Here is a 26,003-nt window from a genome sequence, read left to right as displayed (position 1 = left end):
ACAAAACCTTCAGGCTTCTGCTAGAAAGCTGAACATGAAGAGGAACTTCATATTTCAACATGACAACGACCCAAAGCATACATCCAAATCAAGAAAGGAATGGCTTCTCCAGAAGAAGTTTTAAGTTTTGGAATGGCCCAGCCAGAGCCCAGACCTGAATCTAGGGGAAAATCTGTGGGGTGATCTGAAGAGGGCTGTGCACAGGAGATGCCCTGCAATCTGACAGATTTGTTTTTGCAAGGAAGAGTGGGCAAATATTGCCAAGTCAGGATGTTTCATGCTGATAGATTTATACCCAAAAAGACTGAGTGCTGTAATAAAATCAAAAGGTGCGTCAACAAAGTATTAGTTTAAGGGTGTGCACACTTCTGCAACTTATTATTTTAGTTTTTTATTTTTACTTCCCTCCATCTAAAAGATTTCAGTTTGTTGTTCAAGTGAGTTGTACAGTTTATAGGTTACATTAAAGGTGGAAAATGTTCTGAAATGATTTATCTTTTTCTCATTTTTTTACATCACAGAAGCCTGACTTTTTAACAGGGGTGTGTAGACTTTTTATATCCACTGTATATACGTGATCTTGTGCACCACTGCTGCCCTATAGCAGAATTTTTGCTATAGGGCAGCGGTACAGCGCTTAATTGAACAAGTTGAAGTTAGAAGCTGATTGGCTGCCGTGCACAGCTGCCCCAGATTTTGCACTCTCCAGTTTTTGTAACCCAATCTCTATGTGTTTAATAATTACTACAATGTTTCCAGTCACTGTGTGCATATACACTGTACTATGTAAAAGTTTACCGTCTGTATTTAGTGTTTCTGGCCTGACAAAGGGTACACTCAAAGCTTGGACCTATATGGAGCACTGTAATTGATATTGTGATTTTAAATAAATCGTCAGAGTGCTGCAAACATGGACTTCAATATATATTCTATGGTACTTATATGTATTCTACTTCCTTTCATGCACCTGCTGACGAAACAATAAATCATGTGAGTATTCACTTCAATTATCATGTTATGTGAAAAGCAAGTTCCTGTTTACTTCATTCATGCACATGACTGGAAAAGTGAAGTGAATAGTCACACATTTGCACACTTGCTGTTTGTGGTTTTTGATGTTTTTTTCCACAGCTAGTAAACCCCCCAACATGTTATCCTATGTGTCCTTGCACACACAGACTGTAATCAACATTTTTTGGCTGGGACGTTTTTTGGCTGGAAAAAAACCCCAGGACTAGTGGGCTTCTAGAGGAGTTGCTGTAATGCTGAAAAATGTGGCAAAATGCGGTAAAATGCAGTAAAATGCTGCAAACCGGCGTTTTTGGACTCTTTTTGACCCAAAAAAACGCAAATGTGGAAAAACGCAGCAAAACACCACTGAACGCTAATGCAAACATGCTAACAAAAGCTGATAAACTCAAGTTTTTAACATGATTTTACACAGCTAATGTTATCAGCGTTATCAAAATGTCGAGTCTGCATGAGGACTTAGTGTGTGAAGGTGTCCAAATCACTTAATTCAAACTCCATGGCAAATTAAATTGGCACCTTCAATCTCTTTTCATTTAACTTTCTTCTCATGAAGTATTTCTCATTGTATTCCCACTCTGTCTGGTAATATTTTTAATAGGAAATGAACATATAAAGATTCATGACAGGAAACCTTCTTACTGTAACCTTAATGCAAATCATTATGAGAAAATCATTGAAAGGATTTCCTCAAGTAATGTGGGACATTCGTCATATAAGATTTTGAAAGTTCATGTTTCCTGTTGATTACATAATGGTTCAAATAGAAAAACAAACAGAAAACTCCACAGTGTGTAAGTATATAACACACTTTAAATGAAAAACTACTGTCATAATAAACCTTCAGTTTTATTTCCATGATGTTAACAGACTTGAATCATCCATGCAGACTTTCATATCCGTTCCCTGAGTCTTCATTCAAAAAAAAAAAGGATATTTCTGGATTTTACCAGCTATGAACGTGCATCAAGTCTGCTATGAATTATGTATGACCTCATGAGTACAGGCAGCTCTGGAAAATATTTCTACAAAACTTTTATTCATTATTTTCACCAACTGCAGTTAAAAACAAGGATTGTGAAACAAGAGATGTTTTGGTATTTGTATAAAAAATTTGACTTAACATTTTTCTTCAAAACAGTTTACATGCCAATTACCTCAATTTGAAGATACCATTATAAGACAAAGCTTTGAAATACTAAACATTTTAAATACAGTTACCTCTCGCATTCACTTATGTCTGTTCAGATTCCTGACAGAACCTTAAACCTTAGTTAGGTTTGCTTATTCAAAAGTCTGAGGAAAATGGTGCATACTGCCAAGCATACCATGCCGTTTTCATAAAACTTGCTTGAATTTCAAAATCTTCCAGAGGGAGCAATTGATATGGAAAGAGACCAAATAACATACAAGCTAATAACTCTTTATAAAGCTCTTCATAAAGCAATCATAGTCGGAGTCTTTACAAGATTAAAGCATGTAATGATTTTTTTTTTTAAGTTTGGCTAAAACAAGGAAAGATTAGAACCTCTGTTAGGATTATATTGCTAGCTTTGTTCCCATTGGAAGATCTAACTTCACTCTTTGTCCTGAGGACGTTCATCTTGCCTCCTCCTCAACTTCTTGGCCAGTAAATATTTTTAGTATAGGCTTTTCTTAAAGGATATACAAGAGGAACATGAAGGAGAAGTCTTCACTCTTTGTCCTGAGGACGTTCATCTTGCCTCCTCCTCAACTTCTTGGCCAGTAAATATTTTTAGTATCGGCTTTTCTTAGAGGATATACAAGAGGAACATGAAGAAGTCTTCACTCTCTGTCCTGGGAACGTTCATCTTGCCTCCTCCTCAACTTCTTGGCCAGTAAATATTTTTATTATAGGCTTTTCTTGGAGGATATACAAGAGGAACATGAAGAAGAAGTCATCATCTTCTTTGTATGCCCATTTACTTGTGTCTTACAGGTTTGTGGGGGTTTTGTTGGCCTTTGGTGAGAAGGTGAAAGGGGCACACAAATTCCCTTAAAATGGCCGGTATAAAGAAACAATAATGGTCTCTTTTTACACATATACAATATTCAGTATATTAGGGGGGCGCTAATACACAATTGCTATCTCTGGAATTTTATGTCTTGCATTTCTGAAGGATGAACCTGTGATCATAATCTATTTTGGCATGCACTTAGTGCTTTCTCGTTTTTCAGTGTATTACTATAAACGTATTTAGTTTCATTTGATACCAGTACTTATTTGCTTGATTTATAAAGAGAAATATCAAGATTAAATGTTATATAACACATTTGCTATAAAACTTCCATTCTCGGAAATCCTGATTTACAAGAGACTATTTCACCTTTCTTCCTTAATCTGTGACCTTTATCAGCATGGCAGTTTATGAAGTTTAACAGTTTCAACATAATGGAAAGAAAAACATTTTCAGACAAATCTTGTATATGGTCTTTAGCCATCACCTCACTAACTTGGAATTTACAAAGAAAAACATTGGAAAGTTGGATTTCTATTGCTAACATTGGGGTTATAAACTTTAAGGAAACTAATGTCATCCTGAAAATTGCTGCTGCCTGGAAGTTATGCTGGACTCTGTAGATATGGACTATCTGATTGGAATAGAAACAGTAAGCAGTCAGTAAAGCAGAAGTGAAGTCTTTAACTATAATCCGCAAACGTGTTTCAGGTCAGCAACTTAATTCTTGAAGCTAACAAAACAGCATGTTGGCTAAGCAACTAACCTTTTCAGACACAGAGATCAGCTTTACAGTTTTTTTAAAAGGACCTTTACATGGATCCTGCGAGGGTAGAAATATGGAAGCTGAAAGTGCTGTTTGGGATTTAATGACAATTAATTACACAGACCTTAAAATGCCACAACAGTAAAATCAGTCTGTATATGCAGTAAAGCATGCTTGTTATACTCACTGTGGAACTTAAGGGGTTAATCCCTAAAATCCTTGTGTGAAAAGGATGTTTGATCCTGTCTTCTCTGATCCTCCCCTTCTTCCACGTTACCCATTTCCTCTCCTGATAGAACACAGCCTTGGGGACACTCTGCACATGCTCAGTTTGGTGTGTACTGCTAGAGAGTTTTATCTTTTTCTTGAAAGGGTGCATATGATCAGCAAAGGGCCAATCAGCACTGTCCAGAAAGAGGGTTAGGGGTTATGCAATTTCATAAGTCTGTAAGAGGAGAATGAAAACTCCTTCTACAAGCTTTAACCAGTGCTCAACTGGACACTGATAAAAGTCACAACACTGCTCTAACTGCTGATGAGAAAAGGTATTTAGCAGTTTATATTTACTAAAATAATTGCATTTCCATGTTCTGTGTACTGTTGGACACCAGATATAGTGAATGCAGGTCCTGGGTTTAGTAACACTTTAAAAACAACATATATTATGTGTGTATTTTTACAAAGAGGGACTGATTTAGCATAACCAAACCCAAGAACCTTAGAAGGACAGGTTGCGACGGCATTCATTTTCTTTTATCATACTTATTATTTTATTTTTAAACCTGGTGATTCCAGTTATAGGGTGACGACACTCACTCGCTCGCCGTATTATATTTTAGGGATTTTCTTCCCTTAGCTGCTGATATAGTGTTATGTATAAATATATTTTATTACTTCCTGTCTCTGGGAGGTTGGATTTAAAACCCCAGAAAGAGGAAATAGAGAGAAAGTGAGAAAAAGTCTCAGCCACATGCCATGTCCATGCTGCTAAATCCAGGCCAGTGAGGACTATTATGCAAGTATTCCTATGTTTTAGTAGTTTAATTACAGCTTAGCTTCTTGAAAGTGTATCTGAATTCTTGTGACAGACCGTGTCCTATTGTTATTATCTCAGGCACAGTCCCAGATAGCGTGGTCTGTGCTACAGTATGTATGTAGTGGTCACCTTCCAGTACATTAGTAGGTGAACCTGTTTTTTTGCAATAGAGTTTATATACAGCCCTTTTTTGTTTAGTTAACCCTGTCCCTTCTGGTCTGGGATTCTAAATTTATAGCCAGATTAGGCATCTGACAACCACTTCTGGTAGTAAGAGGTCCAGCTGAGGTCCGGTTGCATGACAGATTAGAAATTACTAGGGACTAAGACACAGAGTAGATAGGCAACTCAGAGTTTCAGTGCCACATCGCACTTTCTGCCAGTGGGAACCAGCGTGCCAGGCTGGTTAGACAAAGGTTGGAGAATATCCCCATCACCACTGATCTTGTTTTCAGGTCTCCAGCACAAAGATGGATGCTGCATCATGATTATCCTCAGGAGTTCCTTCAGTTGGACTTTGCTACAGCATTCATCTGGTAGTATCTCTATTGATAACTATATGTACCTCAGTATATGTACACAATGTCACAAGGGCTCTTGTTGGACTGTTTCTGATAATACTTGTTTGTACATTTTATGTATGTTCTATTATTAGTCATTTCTCATATAAAGTTTGTATTATTTCCATACTGGTATGTATTTATATACTTATGGTTAATGTTATATGCTGGTTGCAGTAGTTCCTCTGCTCCCAATTACCTTGATTAGAGGTCCTGTTCTGAGTGGAAGCACTGCAAACTTTATTATCAAACCCACTCTTCCATTTTTCAAAGGTTCTGGTTCTGTTATTTAGCTACAGGTTTAGCACAATATCTTGTCTGGTGAGGGTCATTTCTCATAAACCCCCCCCCCCCCAAAAAAGGGGGGATACAATATCTATAAAGAAAAAGAATTGTCAATATTGGACAGGTCTATAAAAACCTTTCTCAATCCTCTTCTACAAAACATAGTATGCTAAGGTGTTATATAATTCTCAGAGATAAGTGCAAACAGTGTAACTGATAATACTGCAGCAGACAAACTAAAAAGAACCAAATACGAAAGCTGATTGTTAGGTTTACTGTATGTAGCAGCTGGTTTTAGGTCCTCCTTTACTTCCTGCACAGCCAGGCAACATGCTTTTTTCAGACACAAGAAACATTTGGATGTGTTCCACCCAGAACCATGGCAGTCCTTAGCAAAGTGAACAGCTTGCAGGAGCTCTGAGTCCCATTGAGTGCATTTTTAGCAAAGTCCCAACTTGTAGAAGATCTTAGTCTCATAGGTGAAAAAAATACCTGGGTAAGGTATCTGATCGCAGGATAAGGAATTGGATAACCTATAAACTGTCCCCTGAAGACTAGCCAAGAACTTGCATCCAGCAGACTTCTCCCTTATAGGCCCTGGGGGGTAGAGGTACTCACACTTTCCTTGTAGCAGTTGTGGATAGAACTACTTTCAGGCCTTCAAGCTAGGCTGGTTCCTCTTTCCTGGTAGACAGCAGGGCAGTGGAGCTCCCTCCTTCAGCTCTTCTCTTTCCTTCAACCTCCAGCTTGGAAGCAGAACCCCCCCCCCCCCCGTCTCCGAGGCCCCCTCCCAGGCTACACAGCAGCACTCCTCAGCATTCCTTCTTCCACCCGACTCCCCTGCTGGCCAGGCTCTATCATATTTATGGACTGCTCTGCCACACTGCCAGGCCTTCTGCCTGGGATTGGTCAGACGCCCTAAAAAAAGCAGATCAGCCCCTCCTCACCTCCACCTACTGGCTTCTAGAAGGTTCTTCAAGCTTCTACAGAAGGAGTAGGTGCCAGAGGACTGACTTGTAGAGCCCACCAGCTTGCCCTGAAGTAACCCTCTGTCTAAACCCAGGCTTTCAACAATCCTCTCACCACTCTGACAAACTATGTACACCAGAGGGTGCTACATGTACATACCCTTTAAAGTGTAAGTACAACCAAAACTTTTAGTTTGAACCCAGAGACCTGTTGAATGTCCAGTCCGTTAGAGAGATTTCTGTTTTTTCCCCAGATAAAACATTAGGAAAAATCTGCAGCAGGGACACAGGTAGCAAAAAAAAAAAAAGACAGAAGCTCTAGTCTTCTCAGTGCTGCTGTTATAAATCACAGGACCCCGTGCAACCTACCTGACAGGACCACATGGCCAAAGTATCTGTGTGAAAGAACCCTTAGATCTTGTTCACATGTGAGGCTGGGGGGCAGTAACATCTCATGGATGACCTGTGATTTTACAGCCCCCTAATCGCTACCCCTTTTAGCTGCAAAGTCAGTGCCTGGGGGTATACACATGCAGCGGCCACATTGCTTTGCTTTTTAGCCAGTGAAGGAAGTATACCTCCTGTCAAATTCGACTTATTCAACTAAATGATGCGGCTTTGAAAGCGCTAGTGCAGGGTTAAAGCAGGTGGTGAGGTGTCTCCTTACTGCCTGGCAAATTCTCTCTGAAGAACGATCCAAATGCTGACTGCACTTCATTCAAAGCACATGTAAATGAGCCCTTAATTTTTTTAAAAAATTGTTTTACTTTTTTAGAATTGTATATATTTTTTTACATTTTGACAACTGCTCCTTTGGCGGGGCTCTGATGAAATATCAGGGTTCTAAACAGATCCCTGATGTCTCACTTTTGAGACAGATAAAAGTACTGAGAACATAGATTTCTCATTCCCTTTCTCTCCAGCCTCAGCTGCACTAGACATAAATGAATATGAAGCACTCTGAGGCTTCCTGTTCTTTCACAAACTGAAGCATAATAAACACAGTTTACTAAGCTTCAGTGATGAATGAACACAGGAGTGATAGGTACCGATCATGCATTGTCTTCATTCAGGAAAGGAAGGGGCTCTATCCTGAAACAATCTCCCTGTGTGCCCCTCAGCAGCTGCACCTGGCGGGAGGGAAAGGAGGGAAAAGCCAGCAGAGCTGTGGGGGAGTGGGAGCACACAGGGAGCCCAGACTGCAAGGGGAAGGGGGTGATCAGATTGGCAGGGGATGGGGGAATGCAGATAATGAAACCAATCCACCTGTGGCTCCCCCTGCAAGCAAACAGTGGGATGGAGAGGAGAAGAAGCCAGCTGCGCTGCAGGGCACATGAGGATTGGTTCCAGCACGAAGGCGGTACAGCCAAACCTACTGCTTGGATGGTGCCAGGGCCCCCTGTTGAACTAATGGGGCCCAGGCTCAGTACAGGAAGGTTGGTTCTATCCATTTATCTGCAGCCCAGCTACTCAATAAAAAAAAAATCTGTTCTGGTGCTCTTAACATCTAGAGCAAAAGAGATTTAATCTCCAAATATGGAAAGTCTTCTTCACAGTAAGAGCAGTGAAAATGTGGAATAGAGTTTCTCAAGAGCTTGTTCTGGTTAGCTCAGTTGGAATGTTTTAAAAAAGGCGTGGATTCTTCCCTAGATACACATAATATAACTGGATACTAACATTTATAGGTAAAGTTGATCCAGGGATGATCTGATTGCCTCTTGGGGGATCAGGAAGGATTTTTTTCCCCCTGCTTTGTGATCATACTTTATTGGAATTTTTTGCCTTCTTCTGGATCAACTGTGGGAATAGGATTGTGTATATAGAATTGTACAACATTTTTCTTCTCTTCTATTCTTTGAACTGGACGGTCTTTTTTCAACCAGTGTTCTGTCCTCCTTATGTGTGAAGGTACATAGCTTGACAGACAGCTAAACCTTTCTCGGCAATGAGTTGACAAAGAAGCAACGTCCAACTTTGTCTTTATTGCAAAGATATAGGAGGTGAAACTGAGGAACAGAAAATAAGGCGCTTAGTAACACTGTCTGCCATGTGACAAAGCATATTATACATTACAGTAAGGCAATGCACATATAAACACATGTAAGATATGTAGGTTACATAAAACACAGATGCATAAGATATAGACATGTGTGTAGACGTACCGACGATGCTATTGTGAGCCTGAATGTGAGGGTTGGTTCCTACCAGCAGCGTGGTTACCACAGGAATGGAGTCTGTGATGAGGAAATGGCTCCTATGAGCAGGGCTGATGATGTAATCAGAGTTCATAGGCTACAAGCTATGGAAGCTGAAATGGGTCAAACTTCTACTGTGAAAAGATGCAGTGTATACAAACAGCCACTAGATGGAGCAGTTACACAATGAACAGAGAATTACAAACTGATAAGGCATACTAATAATGCCTAATTAACAAAGAACAAATTGCTGAAGGCATGACACTCCCCGTCTGGTATCTAAAGGATACCACATTAAATCACCCCTGGAGAGAGCAACAAAACCAGTTCAGTAACGGGTCTGAGAAAGAGTTTGGGCTCCTGTTGTCTGCAGACCTTGACCTCCACTTTTCTGACTTTCCCATCTTCACTTGGGAACACCTTGGTTATCAGTCCCAAAGGCCAGTCATTTCTTCTTGACTGAGAGTCTTTGACAAGAACAACATTACCAACCTCCATGTTGGGTTTGCTGGTTTGCCATTTATTCCGGACATGTAGAGTAGAGATGTATTGTTTTCTCCATTTATCCCAGAAGGTATCTGCTAGAGTTTGCACTCGTCTCCACTGACACTTGTACAAGTCTTTAGCACTAAATTCGCCAGGAGGAGCCGATGCTGTACCGACATTTTGGGTGAGAAGAGTGGAAGGGGCGAGCAAGAAGGGATCTTCTGGATCACTGGATATTGAAGTCAAAGGTCTGGCGTTCATGATCGCTACTACTTCGGCCATGAAGGTTGAGAGGGTTTCATGGGTGAGCCTCGAAGTTCCCAGCTGTAGAAAGACAGAATCAAGGATCCGGCGAGCTATGCCAATCATACGCTCCCAAGAGCCTCCCATGTGAGACGCATGTGGGGGGTTGAATGTCCATTTACAGTCTTGGGTGGCAAGATATCTCTCTACATGGTCACTGTCAATGTTTGAGGGGATATGCAGTTCTTTGCAGGCCCCAACGAAGTTGGTACCTCTATCAGAGCGGATTAGTTTAACTGGGCCTCTGATGGAGATGAAACGTCTGAGAGCATTTATAAAGCTGGATGTGTCTAAAGACTCGATAACTTCTATATGCACAGCCCTGATACTCATGCATGTAAATATGACTGCCCAGCATTTGCTGTTTGCCTGGCCTCCTCTAGTGTGCCGTGTGGTGACAGACCAGGGACCAAACACGTCAAGACCAACATTAGTAAAGGGAGGTTCTATACTGAGTCGGTCCGCAGGGAGGTTAGCCATCTTCTGTGACTGAAACATACCATGTAGTTTTTTGCAAGTGACACATTTGAAAATAAGACAACTCACAAGTCTTTTCGCTCCCACTACCCAAAATCCAGCTGTACGTAAAGCTCCTTCAGTGAACAAACGTCCCTGATGTTTAGTCTTCTCATGGTAGTGTTGCACAAGTAAAGATGCAATGTGATTGCTTGGAAGTATTATGGGATTACATTCTTTACTCTCGAACTTTGCATTTGAAATACGTCCCCCAACTCTCAACAGTCCATTAGCATCTATGAAGGGGTCAAGCCTCTTGAGGGAACTGCCTTTAGGAACACTCTTTTGATTTTGGATGAGTTCAAATTCTTGAGTATAAACCTCTTGTTGGATACAACGGATGATAACGTCTCTGGCCTGTGTGAGCTCATCCACTGTATGGGCCTTGTGACAGTAATGCCAACCTTTGTAGTGATCTGATCCTGTAGGTGTGGCTCTAAAGGATCTGGCTATGTGGATCAAGCCGGCTATAGCTCTGTTCAATGATTTCCACGTAGAAAACTTGTTGAATCGTTTGGATCCAAGCTCTTTGTGAGAAACTCTTGTGGTGAGTACAGAAATATGAGGACGAATCTCTGCATCAGCATTTGGTTCTAATAGCTGAAATGAGTATTTCTCCAGGGTGTCAAGTACAGGTTTGTAGAGGAATGGTGGCCCTGTGAACCACGTAGTATCTTTAAGGTGAGCTGCTGGAACAGCTCTTGTAGCATGGTCTGCTGGGTTGAGGTCAGTTGGTACATAGCACTACTGGGTAGGCTGTGTTGACCTCCTAATTCTTTGAACTCTGTTATGAACATAGACATAGAATCTCCTAGTCTCATTGTAAATGTAGCCCAATACTACTTTGCTGTCTGTATGAAACATTGTACTGACAAGTTTTATATCTATTTCTGACACAATGAGATCTGCCAGCTCTACTGCCAGAACAGCGGCACAAAGTTCCAGTCTTGGTATGGTAATCTCAGGGCTTGGTGCCAGTTTTGCCTTGCCCATTACAAAGCCAATTTGGACTTGACCTTTAATGTTTATAGTTTTAAGGTAAGCGACTGCAGCGATTGCTTTTACCGAAGCATCACAAAATATGCACAGCTGCCTAGACTGAACTTCTGCAGGGGAGAAGTGGGCATATGGCCTATAGATATGTAAGTTAGATAATGCCTGTAGAGAGTTTCTCCATGCTATCCATAGTGCTTCTTTCTCTGAGGGAAGTGGCGAATCCCAATCACACGTATCTGTGGTTAACTCTCTGAGCAGAGTCTTACCTTGGATGATCACAGGAGCTGCAAATCCAAGTGGATCATATAGACTGTTAATGGTAGATAACACTCCACGTCGTGTGAAAGGCTTTTGCTCTTGGTCGACCTGAAAGGTAAAGGTGTCAGATTTGAGGTCCCAGCTGAGCCCTAGGCTGCGCTGCATGGGTATCGGGTCTGTCGCTAAGTCTAGATCTTTCAAATCACTGGCATGATCTTGAGTAGAGAAGGCTTCCATAACAACTTTGCTGTTTGAAGCTATCTTATGAAGTCTGAGGTTTGAACAGGAAAGCATACTCTGGGTCCTTTTGAGTAGACTGATTGCAGCCTCTGGTGAGGGAAGCGACTTTAAGCCATCATCTACATAGAAGTCTCTTTCAACAAACTTCTTAACGTCTTTCCCATAGTCTTTTTCACCTTCTTGAGCAGAGAGTCTGAGTCCATAAATAGCGACAGCTGGAGATGGGCTGTTGCCAAAAACATGCACCTTCATGCGATATTCTATGATGTCTTGAGTAGGGTCATTGTCCTTGAACCAAAGAAATCTCAAGAAGTTCCTGTGCTCTTCTTTTACTAGGAAACAATAGAACATTTGTTGTATGTCGGCAACTATAGCGATGGGTTCTTTACGGAATCTGATGAGGACACCGAGAAGTGTGTTATTGAGGTCTGGTCCTGTCAAAAGGACATCGTTGAGAGAGACTCCCTCATACTGTGAACTGGAGTCAAATACCACTCGGATTCGTCCTGGCTTCTTAGGGTGGTAAACGCCGAAGATTGGTAGATACCAGCATTCTTCTTTTTCTTTTAGGGGTGGAGCTACTTCTGCATGATTGTTCTCAAACATCTTTTTCATGAATAAGAAGAAATATTCCATCATCTCTGGTCTTTTCTGAAAGTTGCGTCTAAGTGAACAGAAGCGTTTTAAGGCTTGATACCTGTTGTTAGGAAGATGACGTCTCTGTGTTTTGAAAGGTAGTGGTGCGACCCAGGTGTTTGTTTTATCCTTGAAGAATCCTTGTTCCATTATGCCCAAGAAGGCCTCATCTTCAATAGAGGGAGTTATCTTGTGGTCTTCCTTTGTCCTCTGGAACACCGTGCACCCCAAGTGATCTTGGTCTTCACTGCAAGAGTGGTTCTCGGTTTCTGTAAAGTCAGGATATAGCACACTTGCAGGCTTCTCTCTTAGAAGGAATCTGTTAGGACAAGGCTGAAAGAGGGATGGACGTCCATTCTCCAAGGTATTTGTGTAAAGAGAATTCACTGTGGTTGGCTTGTGAACATTTCCTAGGCAAACATCACCTATGATGACCCACCCCAGGTCAAGCTTCTGAGCATATGGAGAACTATGAGGACCATTTATTTGTTTTCTTACCTTGTGGACTCTTATGATATCTCTCCCAAGGAGAAGTACTATTTGGGCCTTTGGGTCGAGTGCAGGTATGAGATGCGCTATGGTCTTTAAATGTTCATGATGTAATGCTGCCTCAGGTGTAGGAATATCTTCTCTATTGTTTGGGATCTGATTGCATTCAATCAAGGTAGGTAGTTGCAGGGATGCTTCACTATTTATGGATTCGACTTGGAAACCAGTAGCTCTTCTGCCTTTTTCTTCACTCACACCAGCGCAAGTTTTAAGTGAATATGAAGATATCAAAGAAGGCTGAGTTTGCAAGAGATCTATTGCTTTGGTCATCAAGGATGGCATACAACCTTACCGCTTTCTCTTTATGACCGATGGGATAAACTGTAACAAGACAAATCTTGGAGCAAGATTTGTTACTAAGACCTTCTCCACAGACTTGGGTGCACTGGGGTGTCACTTCAGGAGGTACTGTGTCTCCCTCCTCCCCGCCGTGCTCTACAGCCTGGTCGGGGGGTGTGAGAGTCCATGGGGCTGGCCCAGGGTGTAAAGCTGTATTGTGCGCTTCACTGTTGCATTCCGAGCATTTGATGTTCGCTGTGCAGTCCTTTGCAAGATGAGAGGTTGAGGCACAACACCTGTAGCAAATGTGGTTTTCCTTGAGGAAAGTTCTGCGATCCCTGAGAAGTTTTCCTCTAAATCCTCTGCATTTCAACAATGAGTGTGGTTTCTTATGTAGAGGACATTCCCTGCATGGGTCCTTTGTGGAGATCGTCTCATACTCTGTAGTACTGTAGGTTTTGTTTGAGGAGTCTTTAAGAGACACACTGGTTTTGTGTACTCCAACCGGTGTACCTTTCATGTTACGAAGTGAGATAGGTTTACCTGATTTGGGGTAAGCGGTGTCAAACATCGAGAAGTTAAAGCTGGGATCATTCCTAGTTTTTGCTTGTTGGTGCACGAAGTCCATAAAGAAAGAGAATGGAGGGAATGAGACATCGTACTGTTGCTTGTACCTGGAGCCTTGAGCAATCCACTTCTCTTGCAGGTTGTACGGTAATTTTTGTACTATGGGGTTTACACCACGTGCAGTATCTAAGAATGCCAGACCTTGTAAGTCTCCTTCAGTTTTGGCAACTTGTAGCTCTGTTAACAGATCACTCAGTTCTCTTAGCTTCTGGGAATCTTTGTTTTGGATCTTAGGGAAATCCTCAATTCTTTTGAAAAGTGCGTTCTCTATCACTTCTGGTGAGCCGTAACACTCTTCAAGTCTCTCCCATATCATGTTTAACCCTCTGATTGGGTAGTTAATATTAATGTCTCTAATCCGCCTTGCATGCTCTGTCGACTCATTTCCTAGCCACTTGACAAGAAGATCTACTTCTTCACATGCAGATAGATCCAGATCTCTGATATTATTCCTGAATGATGATCGCCATGACCTATAGCTTTCAGGTCTGTCATTAAACTTGGAGAGTCCCTTGGTTATTAACTCACGTCGGGCAAAGAATTTTAGAAAATCTGACATACCTGTATCTCTGTTTGACAGATTGTTGCTGTAATAGGCACCATCTACTTGTTCTTCCTTAAAGGGTTTGACCATACTGCGATCATTTGTGGGTTTGAATGCAGGTTGCATTGAGGGTTGATGTCCTATGGAACCGTCGACTTGTTCCATGCAGGGTCTTTGGTTAACTGAGGTTGCTTGTTGTATGACTGGAGTCTGTTGGAGCTCCTTAGCAGGGGTTGATGTCGCTCTTGGACCTGGATTTAGGCCGTCTTCTGACTTAGCATGTTGCAGTACGTAATCTGAAGTGCGTTGCGAGTTATTGTGAAGACAGGGTTCGGGCCTACTTATGTAGCTGAGTCTATCGCTTGTGAAGTTTGCTGCTTCCTCTAAAGCCTCTGCTTCTGCTACAGCAGCTGCAGCTTCTTTTTCCACATTTAGCTTTTCTAGAGCTGCTTCCGTGCATGCTTTCTCTATTTTTAATTGTCTTTCTTGTTCGGCAAATGTCGCGCGGGTTTTGGCGGCCTCGGCCTTCGCGCGGGCAATGGCGACGGTGGAGCTGCTCAAAGATCTCCCTGAGCCTCTGGAGTTAACTGAGATGCGAGACCTTGTCTCGAACTGTCCGGATTCCCTTGCTGACATGATGATGCTGTGAACGGGTTAGCACACTTGCATCCGCTGCGGGTGGCGATGCTGCGTAGTTCCTCCTATCCAGCTTGTAAGAAGCCGTCGTTTCACTGCAGCCAGGACTTCAGGAGTCGCAGTCCTCGTATCCAGCTTGTAAGAAGCTGTCGTTTCACTGCAGTCAGGACTTCAGGAGTCGCAGTCCTCGTATCCAGCTTGTAAGAAGCCGTCGTTTCACTGCAGTCAGGACTTCAGGAGTCGCAGTCCTCGTATCCAGCTTGTAAGAAGCCGTCGTTTCACTGCAGTCAGGACTTCAGGAGTCGCAGTCCTCGTATCCAGCTTGTAAGAAGCCGTCGTTTCACTGTTCTGTCCTCCTTATGTGTGAAGGTACATAGCTTGACAGACAGCTAAACCTTTCTCGGCAATGAGTTGACAAAGAACCAACGTCCAACTTTGTCTTTATTGAAAAGATATAAGAGGTGAAACTGAGGAACAGAAAATAAGGCGCTTAGTAACACTGTCTGCCATGTGACAAAGCATATTATACATTACAGTAAGGCAATGCACATATAAACACATGTAAGACATGTAGGTTACATAAAACACAGATGCATAAGATATAGACATGTGTGTAGACGTACCGACGATGCTATTGTGAGCCTGAATGTGAGGGTTGGTTCCTACCAGCAGCGTGGTTACCACAGGAATGGAGTCTGTGATGAGGAAATGGCTGCTATGAGCAGGGCTGATGATGTAATCAGAGTTCATAGGCTACAAGCTATGGAAGCTGAAATGGGTCAAACTTCTACTGTGAAAAGATGCAGTGTATACAAACAGCCACTAGATGGAGCAGTTACACAATGAACAGAGAATTACAAACTGATAAGGCATACTAATAATGCCTAATTAACAAAGAACGAATTGCTGAAGGCATGACAACCAGACTATGTAACTATTTCTAACTTGTAGCTGTTGCAGATATTTCAATACTTTCTTTCTAATGAAACTGTTGTCATTTGCGAAAGTAACTGAAATTGCAATACACTGCTGGATACATTGCTGGATAACATGAGTGATGGGAATATAGATAGGAGTTCTTTATGAGTTTTTTTTTTACTTTTAACTCTTTGTAGGAATGGGTAAGGGGAACTACTATACCCCTGTACTCTTTCTCCTAAGAAGGGCCAGATATTGTGGGGCCCCCATATTGGCATCACATGTGGGGAAGAGGCCATTGTTCCTCAACAAGGCTTGGCTACCTGTTCTTGAAAGGCATGTGGCGTGGCCTGGTCTGGCTTAGGAAGGGAGAAACTGCACGCTGCATTCCTAGATAAGCACCTGGTTGGAATTTTAAGGGGACACCAACACTGTTTGTTTTATACTTTTTTTTACTGTCACTTTTAACAGCTTCCCGTCTGCCCTATAGCAGAAGTACTGCTACAGGCCGGCACGGGTGCACAAAATCACGTATATATGCGTGAGTTTGCATTACCAGTTAGGGGACGCACGTGAGGCGAGATCTGTTAGTAAGCAAAACAGTTCTCTCCCCTGTCAGCTCCTGCACACTGCTTTGCATAGCTGTGCATAGCACATCCATGCAAAGTAGTGTGCTTACAGTGAAGCACCAACACAGCCCAGTATGAAAAACAGCACACACTTAATTCTGTGATCACCCCACATGGTAACCCTTTCTGCCCAGGGCCATTAGTACAGTGTCAGTGCTTTCTATTAGCACTGATCACTGTATTGGTGTCACTGGGGATGTCAGTGACACCAAGTCAGTTCCCCCCAATACCTGCCGCAGTCCCGCAGTCCCGCTATAAGTTGCTGATCGCTGCCATTACTAGTAAATACAATATATACCGCCATTTGTAAACACTAATACTTTCACGTAAACCAATTAATTTACATGTATTGGGATTTTTTTTAGCAAAGACATGTAGCAGAATACATTTTGGCCCAAATTTATGACAAAATTGGATTTTTTAAAATTTTGTATTGGACGTGTTTAATAGCAAAAAGTAAAAATTATTGTTTTTTTCTCAAAATTCTCAGTCTTTCTTTTTTATAGCGCAAAAAATAAAACACACACATGTGATCAAATACCACCAAAAGAAAGCTCTGTTCATGGGAAAAAGGACATAATTTCATTTGGGCACAGCGTTGCATGACCACGCAGTTATAAGTTAACGTAACAGCATCGTAAAGCAAAAATGGCCTGGTCAGGAAGGGGGGTAAATCTTCAGGAGAACAAGTGGTTAAAGGACTACATTGTACTACTCTGAAACAGTGCATGCAGTTTTAAGCACCCCAAAAGCAAGATTTGTATATTTTCAATGTTACCCTTTATGCTGCATGGAAAGACACTCTTCCTGTTAAACAGTGTTTTAAAAGCTATTTTTTTTATTGCTACATGCCCCCTATGGCAGTGCCCAGCTATCCATGCCCTTTTAAACAATATCTTGCATATTATCCTTAAAAAGGGCCAGAAAAAATAGCTACCTTCACCTCCCGCAGACTTCTGTGAGGTTTAAGGCTAAGTTCATAGTTTGTGGACTTTTCACTGGGTTCAGCAAAATCAGCCTGAACTAGCTAGGCTTCCTCATCCCTACTGTTCATATGAATAAGTTCTACACATGCTGACTTGAACCTTATATGGGATACAACATTCCATGCAAGCACAGATCATTTGTTTTTTTTGTTCTATTTATGTATCATCACAGTGGTATATAGTAATTTTTCCTACCTGTTGTAATCCAATGTGCAGAATAACTGCTGAAAGCTATATTTAAAGAATTTAGGTGTGTTCTTGATTACAGGTGTCAAGAAAATAAAAAGGAACATGACAGGTAGAATCCCAATCCAAATGTATTAAAGGAGTGATTATATATGTCATCTATATAAAAGACACCGACATTTATAACATGACTGGTAAAAAAAGCATAACAAATCATGCAGATTTATCTATGAAAAGGAGGTATTTTATCATGATGAATGGTCCAATAATGCACTGAATATGAATAACAGAGGTGTTACTTACCAGTAATTTTCTGGTATTTTACAAATTTTTAAGGTTATTAAGGTTTTTTTCTAGTAGTTAAAAAAAAGAAAAAAGTAGAATGAACTACAATGCTGAAAAAAATTAAAGGAACACTTTGAAATCACATCAGATCTCAATGGGGAAAAATATCATACTGGATATCTATACTGATATGGACTGGGTAATGTGTTAGGAACATAAGGATGCCCCATCGTTTGATGGAAATGAAATTTATCAACCTACAGAGGACAGAATTGAAAGACCCCTCCCCCCCCCCCCGAAAATCAAAGTAAAAAAATTATGCAGCAGACTAGTCCATTTTGCTGAAATTTCTTTGCAGCAACTCAAAACTGTACTCAGTAGCTTGTATGGCCCCCACGTGCTTGTGTGCAAGCTTGACAACACCAGGGCATGCTCCTACTGAAACAATGTATGGCATCCTGTGGTATTTCCTCCCAGATCTGGACCAGGGCATCAATGAGCTCCTGGACAGTCTGAGATGCAACCTGGCATTGTCGGATGGACCGAAACATGATATCCCAGAGGTGTTCTATTGGATTTAGGTCAGGTGAGTGTGGGGGCCATTCAATGGTATCAATTCCTTCATCTTACAGGAACTGCCTGCATACTCTCGCCACATGCATTGTCGTGCACCAGGAGGAACCCAGGACCCACTGCACCAGCGTAGGGTCTGACAATGGATCCAAGGATTTCATCCCAATACCTAATGGCAGTCAGGGTGCCATTGTCTAGCCTGTAGAGGTCTGTGCGTCCCTCCATGGATATGCCTCCCCAGACCATCACTGACCCACCAAAAAAACGGTCATGCTGAACGATGTTACAGGCAGCATAACGTTCTCCACCTCTTCTCCAGACAGACGTCTGTCACATGTGCTCAGGGTGAACCTGCTCTCATCTGTGAAAAGCACAGGGCACCAGTGGCGACCCTGCCAATTCTGGTGTTCAATGGCAAATGCCAATCAAGCTCTATGGTGCCAGGTAGTGAGGACAGGTCCCACTAAAGGATGTCGGGCCCTCAGACCACCCTCATGAAGTCTGTTTCTGATTGTTTGGTCAGAGACATTCACACCAGTGGCATGCTGGAGGTCAATTTGTAGGTCTCTGGCAGTGCTCACCCTGTTCTTCCTTGCACAAAGGAGCAGATAGCTGTCCTGCTGAAGGGTTAAGGACCTTCTACAGCCCTGTCCAGCTCTCCTAGAGTAACTGCCTGTCTCCTGGAAGCTCCTCCATGCTCTTGAGACTGTGCTGGGAGACACAGCAAACCTTCTGGCAATGGCATGTGTTGATGTGCCATCTTGGAGGAGTTAGACTCTCTGTGCAACATCTGTAGGGTCCAGGTATCGTCTCATGCTACCAGTAGTAACACCGACCCTAGCCAAATGCAAAACTAGTGAAAAACAGTCAGAAAAGATGAGTAGGGAAAAATGTCAGTGACCTCCACCTGTAAAACCATTCCTGTTTTAGGGGTCGTCTCATTGTTGCCCATCTCCTTTAACACCAAAGCAGCTGAAACTGATTAACAACCCCCTCTGCTACTTAACTGACCAGATCAATTTCCCAGGAGTTTTATGCTATACTCTGATTTCAGCCATGTTGCTGGCATTTTTCTGCATTGATATATATGAATGTACATCACAGTTTTCTGTTAAAGCTGAATTGCAGGAAATAGCTAAATATACAGATAAAATACACATATGGAAGCAATTTTACCTGTCAACAGATTTGTATTTCAGTCTACAAGTCTTGAGATTCTCCACAGTACATCTATTTCACTACTGCAGTTTCACTTTCACTTAAGATCGGGTTCACATATGTGCAGGGCCGGTTTCAATGAGCTTTTTCAAACGAGTCCAGTGTGGTTTCATTCACTGGTTCAGGTGTGATTCAGGTGCAAATTTTGAAAGTCTATGACACTTGAAATCGCACCTGAACCAGACTGAAAATCTCACAGGACTCTTTTTATAAACACGCTGTGACCGGCCCACACACATGTGAACTGGCTCCATAGAAAAGAAAAGGCTGATGGTTCACATATCATGCAAATTGGAGGCGGTTCAAAACACATCCAATTTGCATATATGTGAGCCAATGGCTGCAAGGCTGATGTGTTTATTCTGATGGGTGGGGACCTGCTGTCAGAATAAAATAGCGTGTCAGGAGTGAACATTGCATTTGCATCACTTATGTGGATACGGGGATCTATCAGGTTTTTTTGTTCAACCCACTGCTTGTATAGTGGCTCATCAAAGTGGTGTTCCAGCCGTTTTTGTGTTTATTAAAAGTCAACAGCTTTCAAAAAGACAACTATGCTCTTGCCTGCAAAGTAGAACATCAGCAGTCTTTCACCACCCCCAAACAAAAGATCTTGTGTCCTGCACAAAGTTTATGGTAGTCTGATGCCAACAACAAATGGCCAGGGATAATACAGGGTGTGAGGAACAAGTTATAGTCCCCACTTAGAGCCTCATGCACTTATTAATGGATGTAAGATAACTACAGCTTCATGCTTGAGCTTTTGGCAGTGGCCTGGACAGTAACAGATCAGTTTGCTGAGTATCTGCTTTAAGATAGTGATGGAAAGTAATTGTTGGTCAAAGTTGGGACAAAATCTCAAGCAGTCCCAATACCAAAGTTCAATCAGCCCAGAATCAGTCCCAACCCAAAGGGTCTCTTTCCGCAAAACTTTGCTTAAGTTCATCTTTAAACAATGGAATCCCTCCTCTAGAAGCCATGGCATTATTTGTTACATTTGCCTAGCTTTTTTTTAAGTAGAGACACTGTTAAGTTAAATCGCTATACAGATGATGCCATCACAGCTTTCTCCCCCAACAATCTTCTTATGTTCCCACCACAGTTTTCCTAGAAGGCTTCTGCCCTTTATCTATTCACCAACTTCCGCAGTCTAATTGGGGTTAATGAAGCATTTATCACTGGTTGTGATTATACTGTCAACCTCTGCACTGACCTCTGTACATTTTCCTTGTGGATTTTTTTTGTGCTGGATCCAACCGCCTGAGGTTTGAAGGGTCATGGTGATTTCAGAGCAGCAATATATATAAACTCTTTAAAAGAGAAGGAAAAGATTTTTTCAGAAAATTCCACAGTTAACATTAGTAAATAATTATGCTTGTGTAGCAGATGATTATCACAACTCATGGGGATGTTAATGACAAAAACCTTGTTATATAATAGATGATCTGGGTGTCCAAAAAAGCAGGTTGCTTGTATAAAGGGAACATATGATGTTTAGTTTTATATATGATTTATTTATTTGTTTTATGTTCAAGACTGTATTTATCAAATATATTTTGGGAAGAAAAATGTGAAATATTGAATATCAATATATCCTGTTGCCACTTGTACCCAGCTGGTGGTGTAACCTAAAGTACATTTTTTTTTCTTTTAATAACAAACATGTCTTACTTACCTGCTATGTGCAATGGTTTTGCACAGAGCAGCCCTGATCCTCCTATTATTGGTTCCCCACCTGCACCTCTGTCTCCTCCCGCTGCTGAGTGCCCCCAGAATAAGCTGCTTGCTCTGGGGGCACTCGTGTGTGTTCACTCCTGACTTGCCTTTGCGTGTCTAGAAAACACACAGAGCACTGCCCCCTTTCCCTCCTTACTGCCTGTGATTGACAGCAGCCGGAGCCAAAGGCTGTGTCTCAGTCAATGTGGAGGGAGAGATCTGGTGCTCTCATGCACATCACTGAATCGAGATCAGGCTCAGGTAAATATGGGGGGGGGGGGGGCAGGGGGAGAGCTGCTCACTGAAGATTTTTTATCTCCGTGCATAAAATTCATGAACGTAGGTAACAAATTTTCAGCCTTTAGGACCACTTTAAGCAATTCTAACATTTTGCAGCTACATTGTGATTAGCCAGTAATTTGAAATCCTAATGTTTAGCTTTATGCACAACACACACAGCTGAATTAGTCAAGATATAGTATTTTCTCTTTGCTAGACTATAAAAAGCCATATATTTTGTCAACTAGAGCAAATATTGAGTATTTAGTATTGGTCTTTTTTAAGTTAGCAAAAACAGTTTTCTTCACAAGCCTCAATTTATTTATTTAAAAATGTTATATAAGTAATAGAAATGTATTATAACATGAGTTAAGTAGAAACATTAAAAACTAAAATAACATTTTATAAAATATTATACTTTCCCTTATAGGACCATTCAGGATGAAAAGTGGGGAAAGGGTACGATAAACATGCCATATTTACTAGTCCATTTCTTTCCTGAATGAGCACAATAAGGGATCAGTCCTAATCACTCACTGTGTTCATTCATAACTGAAGCAAATTAAACTGGGGAGGGGGGTTTGGGGGGGAGAGAGGGGCCCTGTCAGGTAAATTGTATGGGGCCCCGTGGTTTCTAACAGCAGCCCTGGGTGGCGCTACATATGTTTGCCTAGTTACCAACAATATTTGGGTGACAATATATTATGTTTGCCCTTACTACCTGGTTTGATGCCTGTTTTCTTTTATATAGCACTACTATTGGGTACTAAGTATTATTTTCAGTGATTCCCTGTAATGTTGTATGTTTGTTCACTCAACCTGGTGTATCAGAGGGGCTGAGGTTCTTGGAAAGGTTGACGCAAAGAACCATCTTATCCCATAGCACCTACGGGGGTAACGGTACAAAAGCAACCCCATTTGACAATTCTTAGTTGAAAACACATAATCCAGCTGTGCCTGCCTCTTGGTAGGATTATTAAACAGGAATAATAATTTTATGGAAATATGTATCTATTTTTTTTTATCCTGACTTGTCTGCTTGCCAGAGGATCTTAAAGTTTATGTTAATGAATATGCAGACAGGAGACTGAGAGTCTAGCCTAATGCAGAAGAATGGAAAAATAAATCACTTCACACCTGAAGGTTTTTACTGACTTGATGAACAATAGCAAGAATTTACAGATGCTAATGTAAAATAAACACCTAGCACAGACTGTGTTATGTTGCTACAGGTGTATAATGGAAGTTTAAAGTGAGCTGGACATAAGGGTAAACTATTAAAAGCTATAGCTATGACAATCCCAACATTGTGGAATTATTATTGCCAATTTGTGACTGGGGAATTCACCCATACTTTCTACTATGGTCACGTTTGAAATTTAGTTACATAGGTTGAAAAAAATACACATTCATTTAGTTCAACAAACAGAAAAATTAAACAAATACATTGAAACCCTCCGTATACACAATCCTATTGCTACAGCTGATCCAGAGGAAGACAAAAACACCTTATACAGCATGGTCCAATTTTCTACTGCAGGGTAGATAATTCCTTCTTGATCCCCCAGGCCAGTGTTGGCAAACCTTTTAGACACCAAGTGCCCAAACTGCAACCCAAAACCCATTTAGTTATTGCAAAGTGCCAACACTGCAATTAAACCTGAATACTGAGGTTTTAGTTTAGAAAAAACAACCCACTGACCACCAGCACAAGGGGGCAAAGTTCCACTGACCACCAGCACAAGCTAAAATCTTGTGTTAATAAAAATGAATGTATTAAAACTCACAGCCAGTCCAAAAAAAAAAAAAAAAAATATATATATATATATATATATATATATATATATATATATCCTTGGCAGCGCACTGACCAGCCATGCAAAAGCTGCTAATGAGTCGTGGCTCGTGAGGTCATCACCTGGCGCCGCTACTCCTTTCCGAGCATGCATATGGCCCCTATATGTGCTGTTATCCGATGCACTGCTGCCGGTGGAGATGCTGGGGCGACTTGGCTCATGTGTCGACAGAGAGTGCTCTGACTGCAGCACGCGTGCCAAAGGTTCGCCACCACTGCCCTAGGCAATTGGAAATACACTGGATCAACTGTTTCTACTATTATGAATAGTAATACAAGTGTAGTGTTAATCTCGACCAAAAAAGTGTAAACAATCAGTGCAATAACTCAATAAAGAGAAAAATGTGTTTAATAAATTTCATATATATTGCAATATATAATATATTTATCCATAAATACAAATTCATCTGTTTCAAAACGCATAAAAAAGTGCAAATTCATGCAAAGAAATAATCTTCCAAGCAGTGAATGCCTTCAAGTGATATCCAGCAGATACAGCTGGGTATACAAAATGAAGGACATGGATAAGGAAATGTCCAGCACAGTACACAGAATTAAGTGGTATGAAATAGGGAATGTGGAAAAGGGTTGTGTAGTACAGTGTGCAGAATAAGGTGGTGTGGAAAAGGGAATATATAACACAGCATTAGGAATGTTGAACAGAGAATGTACAGCACAGCATACAGAATGAAGTGGTGTGGAATGAGCATTGTACATCACAGCATTCATAATGGGGTGGTGTGGAATAGGGAATGTACAGCATGGCTTACATAATGTGGTAGTGTGAAATAGGGGACTTACAGCATATATGTAAAGAGGTTGGCATAAATAGCGCAATCTCAGTGTTTTCTGGTGATACAAATAGTAATACCCTCCTGGTCACCTAGGGGGAGCTCTAGCTCTAATTGTTAAGCTGAGTAGAAGCCTATGCAATAGTCACAGGGAGGTCAAATTTCGGTCAGGAGTTGAGAGGCTCTGCAGACTAGCTCTCTGAGACTTCCCCCTGTACTAGAATTTTGGAGAAAGTTCTAGAAGCAGTGGGCAGAGGTGAGGAATGGCTAGTCTGTACTCTTAAGGGATACTGGCCAATCCCCAACAGGAGGCTTGGCTTGGGGCCACAACAGCCCTTAAGAGTGTTTGGGCCTGTTCAGCAGCAGGAGAGTTCAGGTGAAAGATGGAGAGGAATTGAGGCTGGAGAGCAGGAGCCTGGGAGGGGGCCCAGATGGAGAGGTGCTCACCTACAGGCAGAAGACATTGGAGGGAGGAAAGCTCAGGACTTCACCGGCCCCCAGAGCTAGGACCACCCGTGCAGCAGGGAAGTAATGGCCCAGCTGGAAGACCTGGTAGCAGCCACCAGCAGCACAGAAGAGGGGCTGAGTGAGTATACCTGCACCGCCTGGCCCAGTAAGGGTAAAGAAGCACTCGAGTGGGAAACTGGTTTAGTTTTCTTACCCAGGACTGTTTCACACTACAGTGGCAAGCACTGGATTCCCTGCCCAGGGATTCACCCAGTACAGCTGGATGAGGAGAGGAGTTATCTGGGGTCTGGGGAGGTACATCAGGAGATGCTGGCAAGCTCTCCAAAAGAGGAGAAATTCTTCATTGTAAGGACTTGTACATAGTTCTGGAAGATTGTCCTCTGTTACTCCTTACCCATCCCATAATCAAGACCAAAAAAACAAGCTCAAGGACTGGTTACTGTCTCCTGGATGCAAGTCTGAAAGAAGAAATGCATGTTGCCTGGCTGTGCAGAATCATAGGGGGACCCAAACTTCAGCAACTCCTAAGGGGGTAGTGCTACAAAAGGTAAGAAGGGCAATAACTCCACAGCAAGCTATACAAATCTTACAAAAAGGCCTTGAGAAAATGATGGATTAGGCAACTACATGCACAAATGAGATTTAATGTTGAAAAATGTAATGTAATGCAATTAAAAGATGGCTAAAAATATTAACACAAGTTACTCACTAGGGGGAGAACTTTTGAGGGAATCCAGGATGGAAAAAGATCTGAGGGTGCTAGAAGATGACAGGCTCAGCAATGACATGAAATGCCAAGCTGTAGCAAAGCAAGTACATTGGCATACATTAAAAAAGGAATTTACTCAAGAGATAAAACCATAATCCTGCCACTTTTTAAAACTCTGGTTCGGCCACATCTGATGTATGCTGTCCATTTATGGTCACCAATCCTGAGGAAGGATGTGCTGGGATTGGAGAGAGTCCAGAGAAGGCCAACAAAGTTAATAGGGGTACTGGAGGACCTCAGTTATGAGGAACGACTACAAACATTAAACTTATTCTTCCTGCAGAAGAGACACTTGAGAGGAGATATGATAGCAATCTACAAATACCTAAACTGTGATTCTAGCATAGGTAATAAACTATTCAGTCTCAAGGAGTGTAAGAAGGCATGGATAAACTGAAGTAGAAGGGTGTTTTCACTGTCAGGGTGGTAAGGATGTGGACCT

This window comes from Staurois parvus, unplaced genomic scaffold (genome assembly GCF_062004578.1).
Source record: "Staurois parvus isolate SC_StPar_1 unplaced genomic scaffold, SC_StPar_1.0 ptg000474l, whole genome shotgun sequence".
NCBI classification, from domain to species: domain Eukaryota; kingdom Metazoa; phylum Chordata; class Amphibia; order Anura; family Ranidae; genus Staurois; species Staurois parvus.
The sequence above is the reverse complement of the archived record's forward strand: the minus strand, read 5'-3'. Positions refer to the sequence as shown.